Below are 7,044 nucleotides of genomic sequence, written 5' to 3' on the forward strand. Positions count from 1 at the left end.
CCAGTAGACTCTTACATAAAGAGTCACAATGGGCTGAGGATACATAACATGGCAATGGTCTCTTTAAGAATCCATTACAGTGGCTGGGGTGAGATGCCATTCCATACTGTCAGGTTACACTTACGTGGAGCAGATGTTCTGCACACAGATGTGTTCATTTGCTGAGAGTGTAACATCTTGCTAAATAAAAATGAAACAACTTTTCATTATGTTTCATATAGCATGAATAATAATTATTTATGATATTAATTAGTAATAAATTAATTATAATAATAATTATTGCTATTTGTTATTTTTGTGCTTTATAGAAAATGGGCATGTGTTAAAGAGACTTTCCCTCATGGCGCAGCTGAGTCTCTGCATTCTCTTGCTCATGATATCGAGCACCATTTGACTAACCGCTGACTTACGGGACCTCCTCTGATCCCATCTCAGCTTCACGCTCCACACACATCATCAGCACAGATCGAAACTTAACCTAAGCACTAACTAAGCTTGGCATTAACTAAATTAGCTAAAATAGAAAATGCCAAGCAACCTTGGTTTTGGGCATTGCTACCTTTAGCACCTTGCGTCACATAGATATAAACACGCTTGGTCATGAAGTATCAATCCACAGAGGTGGTTTCAGACACCTGCAGGTTACCAATTTGAGTTCATTGCCTTGAGATTTCATAGCCCTGGTAAATGCACACCTCTCAAGCAGAGGCTACTTGTGACCACCCCAATAGTACCTTCGATAGCTTTTTCAAGAGTCATGGAATTTAACACTTAAGCCCCTTCCCATTAAACATTGGAAGAGATGATTCCCATCCTCGTCTGTCTTCCCTTTGACTTTGCGCAATAAAATACCTCATGTGTGGAAAGGGAGTTAATCCATTGATTCACAAGCAATAAAGCATCTCTTAGCAAGCCCAGAGCTCCTGAAAGTCTTCTGGAGCCCAGGATGTGAGCAGCGGGGCTGCAGGAGCACTGATGCCTCCAAAGTGATCTCTCTACCTTGGCCCAGCATTCGCTATTGCATTGGTTACTCCAGGATCCTCCGGAAGGAATTCTCTCCAGCTAATTTGTCAAGGCCTGTCAGGGGTACGCTGTCCTGTGGAATGAGACATTAGTCAATACGTGAAGCACCTGGGAGCTGTGCATACACGCCTATGACATACACATGGCACTGAAATATCAGTGATCTGTCTCTTCTCACACTAAAGGGGTTTTGGAAGAAAAGCTGCCTTCACCAAAAGCATCTACTTTTAGTCCAAATCAAGAACACTGAGTTTTTAAAGCACGTTTCCTGACTGCCTGCCCGTGTGAGACTGGCTTGCACTGCGATTTCAGAGCATGGAAAAGTCCCTTGGCATGTAAGGAAATCTGAGCTGAGCTGCTGATGGGCAACGGATCCACAAGAAGACCATGGAGCTAATCCAGCAAAAGAGCTCTGGGCTTCCACTGACTCTGTTCTCCTTACTCCAGCAATAGCTCTTACCCCATGAGAATCCCCATGAAATTTTAGGTTGAGAAAGTTGGGGCTGCTCAGCCTGGAGAAGAGAAGGCTGCGTGGAGACCTCAGAGCAGCTTCCAGTGTCTGAAGGGGGCCTATAGGGATGCTGGGGAGGGACTCTTCATCAGGGACTGCAGTGACAGGACAAGGGGTAACGGGTTCAAACTGAAACAGGGGAAGTTTAGATTGGATCTAAGGAGGAAATTCTTTCCTGTTAGGGTGCTGAGGCACTGGAATGGGTTGCCCAGGGAGGTTGTGAGTGCTCCATCCCTGGCAGTGTTCAAGGCCAGGTTGGATGAAGCCTTGGGTGGGATGGTTTAGTGTGAGGTGTCCCTGCCCATGGCAGGGGGGTTGGACCTGGATGATCTTACGGTCCTTTCCAACCCCAACTATTCTATGATTCTAATCATCACATCTCACACGTTCATCAACCATCATTTTATTTCAAATGGATTAATTAAATGAAATGCAACTCAGCCCAGCTGCTCGCATCCAGAACTTTGGTAGAAATCTGCAGTTTCTGATTAAGACCTGAAGAAGGCTTTGAATGGTCCAAAGCATTTTTCTCTATTGTTCTGTCTGTGTTCGTATCAGTTGGTTTAAGAGGAGACATTACCTCACTTTGCAAGTCTTCACTTGCTGGCATGTGAATAGAGCGCAAAACTTCTCAGGGTATATGATGTTTTTCCAAATACCATTATTCATCAAACACCTTCTATGTGATCTATTGCTAAATATTACCAAATGCCAGAGGCTCTCAGAATGATTTCTAGGCCAGCTGAGCTGGAAGGGGGAGGGAGCTGAACAGACATTGGGAGGGTCAGGTGTGAGCCATCATTGGTGCTACAGTAGCATTGAACGGAACCAGAAAATCTAGTCTGATTAGGGGGAAAATGGGAAATAGTTCATCCAAAGCTCAAAGCGCCGTCTGCAGCTGGAGGGAACACTTTGAACGAGGTCACAGCACACCATGCTGGCTTGTCTGCAAGACTGCCTGTGGTAGTGTTGTTAAAAATGGGCTAGAATGGCATTTCAGGGGTTATTTGTCATTCTTTTTTACTGCGACAGAAAACCTTTAACCTGGGCCCAGATAAGCAGTGTTTTTAATTGTTTACTAATGAATAAACACATTTTTGTGTGTTTTAACATGGTTGGTGTTAGGGTAAAAACAATAGATTAATGTATCTCCCCACTCCCAAAGGCAGCCTTGATAAGGAAACACTGCCAGGCTCAGGCAGGGACTCCGTTGCCTTGCTGCTGGGCCCTTCTCCATGCCCAGGGAGGGCACGGGGACCATCCTCAGAGGTCTTTCCCTGCAGTCCCAGACCAGCCAGGATCTGGAGGCAGCTACAGATCCAGCAGCACATGTGGAGGACCCCTTTCATCCCAGAGCAGAAGGGACCACGTTTCCAGCTGGGCCTGCAAGCTTTCCACAATGAGCAGTTCAGTGATTTCTTTGGGCAGTGTGGGGTGGTTTTATATTTAAATCTCTAGAAGGATTTTTCTGGCGTGGTTTTCATTTTAAGCCCACTCAGCTTCAAAATGTCTTCATGATGGAATTGGTGAAAATACACACAAAAAGGTCAACATCTGCAGTTACACAGAGATTATGATACTCGTTTATTCATGCAAGGCTTTGCTTCAAATCTAATGAAGTCTGGTTTTCATCCTCATGTTTAATTTGTCTATTTTAACATGATTCTTACTCTGTGTGTGCAAGGAAAGAGTGTGTTTCAGACTTGCAATGCAACTGTGTATGACAAATATATACACTGACACTGTTACAGTTGTTTATGGTTCCTGCATCTTAGTCTAGTAAATCCAAACATCAGGTTATATGTACATTGCGTACACTGAAGGCTTACCTTTGAGGTCTGTGCTAACAGAAATCCACAGAGGTGCCCGTTAACCTCACGAGCCAGCAAAAAAGGTTATTCCATATTACAATCAGTCACAAAGGTCTGCACCACTGTACCATGAACCCTCACAAAAAGCTTCACCTCGTGAAGCAGAAGGTATTAGAAATGTTAATGCTTCTATATTAGAAAGGATGTGGGTTAAATCAAAGAAATGCAGAATATGTCAGACAATCCCAAGGCAGTTTGTAGGACCACTGAGCTACAGCTGATGAGGTTTTTCTATAAAGCACAAAAATAACAAATAGCAATAATGATTATTATAATTAATTAATTGATAATTACTAATTAATAATATTGTAAATAATTATTATTCATGATATATGAAACATAATGAAATGATGTTTCATTTTTATTTAGCAAGATGTTACACTCTCAGCAAATGAACACATCTGTGTGCAGAACATCTGCTCCACGTAAGTGTAACCTGACAGTATGGAATGGCATCTCACCCCAGCCACTGTAATGGATTCTTAAAGAGACCATTGCCATGTTATGTATCCTCAGCCCATTGTGACTCTTTATGTAAGAGTCTACTGGGAATGATATGATGTCACAAAAGTAAAACCAGCCAGATGATAACTGTTTAATACTACTTTATCGTGTGAATAAAGCTGAGCTGTGCCACAAGAACTGGAAGTTCTGGACTATGTAAGAGAACATGCTGCAAAGGGGACAGTATCATCCAGTTTACCAATAACACAAGTGTCCCCATGAAAAGAAGGGCTAGGTGGAACGGGACCTTCCTTCACAGGCAGCATCAAGAGTTGTATTAGTATTATTCTTAGGACTCACCATACTCATGTGATTGTAGAGTGACATTGGAAGGGGGTTTGTAGAAGGTGCTGAAACACAGTACAGTGCTTGGAACTCAGTAACTGTACTGAGTTCCCCCAGCATGCTCAGCTGAGTCACAGACCACTGGAAGAGCTCAGCCAGCTCTTTTTGGACTCTTGGTTGAAAGTTAGCAAATCGAGCTCGCTCAGCTAGAAATGAAACAGATGCTAGTATAGCTGGTGCAGTCTATGTGGCCCCTGACATCCGTATTAACTGTCATCCATCCCATGTTCATTGACACCCACCACGAAAGCTGACCCTGTGGCGATGGCAGAGCAGAGCCGCGCACGGCAACATCGCCACATCAGCAGCCAAGCCAAGCGCTGGTGAGGCCACACAGTCCCAGCTGAGGGCCTGGCGGAAAGACCGGATTGCACGAGGAAGCCAGTAAAGGTCGGGGCGAGAGGGAAGGGTGTAGGGAGAGGCAGAGCAGTTGAGGAGCAGCGGAGGAGGGAAGCGCCAGCAGAGTCAGGACACTGGTGCAAGAAGGGGGCTTTAGCCCAGGAGCCAAGCAGAGGAAGATGGTCCTAGGCAGCCAGAGGCTGCTGCTCTGACGGACGAGCCAATCATGGGCTGAGCAGAGGGTCGCCGGCCAATCAGCGCGCAGTGAGGGAACAAGATGAGGTTTCCAAGGCAACGGGCCCCATCCTCACAATAAACTCACTGGGTGCGAGGGAGGCTTCTGTTGTGCCCCCGCGGCGTTAGGGCATCGAAAGCTCTCGGTCTGTGGGTTGTGTCCTGGTGCAGACCCATTCAGAGCAGCATGTTGGCCCCAGAGAGCAGCAGGGGCAACGGCAAGGCCTGGAAAGACGTGAAACGCACGTACCAGTCATTGCTGGTGCAGCTGACACGCAATAGCAAGCGACGCATCAATGTCCTGAGTATCCTGGCCGAGAAGAACATGAGCTTCACCAAGGACATTGTGTGCCTCATTGAGGCGCAGATCACCAAGGTTTTTATATGCCACTGACTACTACTCGTACCCATACTGCTGGAGGGACCAGCTGGGGCACCAGGCATGGGTGGCCTTAGGGGCTAGGAGGAAGGGCACAGGGGAGATGGAGTGCTGAGGAGCACAGGACGAGACAGGCAGCACGAGGCACAGGGTTCGCAGGAGGAGGAGGAATGTAGAAGGGACAAGGAGAGACAGTAAAGTGGCAGGGGACTCCCAGGAGGGCCAGGGCCCTCCCCCCTGTTCATAGTAGTAGAGGGTTTGGGACTCATCCCACCAAAAGCTCTGGGAGAGCAGCATGTCTCGCGATGGAAGACCCACATCAGTTTCTTCTCCTTACTCCAGGCTCCTCCATCACAGAAACTGCCAGTCCTCTACCTCATGGATTCCATCGTCAAGAACGTGGGAGGGGCCTATCTGCCTGAATTTGCTAAAAACCTACCTTTAATATTCTCCTCTGTGTTTGCACAGGTATGCACAGTTTCAGATAAATTCTGCAATCTCAGCAGCAGTTGTTCCTGGCAGGACATACATGTTTTCCATTTGTGGTTTTCTTGTTCCGCTGCCCTATCTTCAATGCTTTAAGAAGCGACGGGCATAAACTCGAAGGCAGGAAGGTCCACCTGAACTTGGGGAAGCACTCACTTACTGAGAGGGTGACTGAGCACTGGGATGGGGTGCCCAGAGCAGTTGTGAAGCCTCCTTCCCTTTTGCCCTCCAATAGTTTTGTTACTGGGCTGGTTTTTTTCCCCACAGAATTGGGCAAGGAAAATGAGACCTTTGCTAAGGAAATAGTTGAAAGAAAGTTTTCAGAGAATGGTGATGTGCAATAAAACCTTCAAATAGCCTTGAAACAACAAGTCCACATTCGAGCTCCTGTTCCTCAGTCTGTGGGTATAGATGTATGACCTGCACTGCTTACAAGTTCTGTGGAGCAAGGTGTTAAAATGGCAGACTGCTCCTAGAGACAGCAAATAGATGAAATCTTTAGTTCTACAGAAAAGACCAAGAAATTGTTTTCTATTCCCTTAACAAGCCCTACAATTGTCTGATTGTTCCAGGTGGATGCAAAGACTAAGAAATGTTTATTCCAATTACGCTCTACATGGAACGGTCTTTTTCCTGTGAACAAACTACTTGTACTTGATATTAAAGTCCACGTGTTAGATCCAGCTTGGCCAATTAAACCCCTGCCTGCAAACCTGGACTTTCACAGCATCCTTGCAAAATACAAGCGCCCAAAGAAATCAGTAAGTTTGTATGCCTGCTGCGTGAGCAGACGGTGATACATGCAGTTGTCATTGTCTGCTGCTGTCTGACAATTTAGCACGTTAATAATGAAGTATCTGACCTTTGTACACGGGCAAGAGGATTTTCTGAGCTGAGACTATGGGATAGGTTGGGGTTTTAGATTTCAAAACGCTCTTCCAGACTGTGGAACTATTACAAAGTTCTTGGGGTTTTGCTTTTCACTTCTCTCCAAAATGATGCCTGCCGATGACCCCCATCTTCCATCTCTTCTTGTCGCTCACAGCAAGCCAGGCTACTTCAAATATATTTGCTCTTACAGGAGAAGGAAGCCCAATTGTTGGAAGTAAAATCAGTTTCCTCATTAGCTCAAGCTGGTTTGATGCCACCATCAGAAGACAGTGCTTAAGCTGTGCTGTCTTACAGTCATAACTGAGAGCCTCCCTATGTTTGATAGCTAATTATACCAAAATAAAGAACCTCTAAAGTGTAGAAATACGGAAATTAAATCAGATGCTCGGCAGCTTAGTTGCCTTGAGCACGTGGAATATGTAGAGAAACTGATGCTGTAATAAGAACATGTGCCTGGGTGA

The sequence above is a fragment of the Lathamus discolor genome, chromosome 16 (assembly GCF_037157495.1).
Source record: "Lathamus discolor isolate bLatDis1 chromosome 16, bLatDis1.hap1, whole genome shotgun sequence".
Classification (NCBI taxonomy): domain Eukaryota; kingdom Metazoa; phylum Chordata; class Aves; order Psittaciformes; family Psittacidae; genus Lathamus; species Lathamus discolor.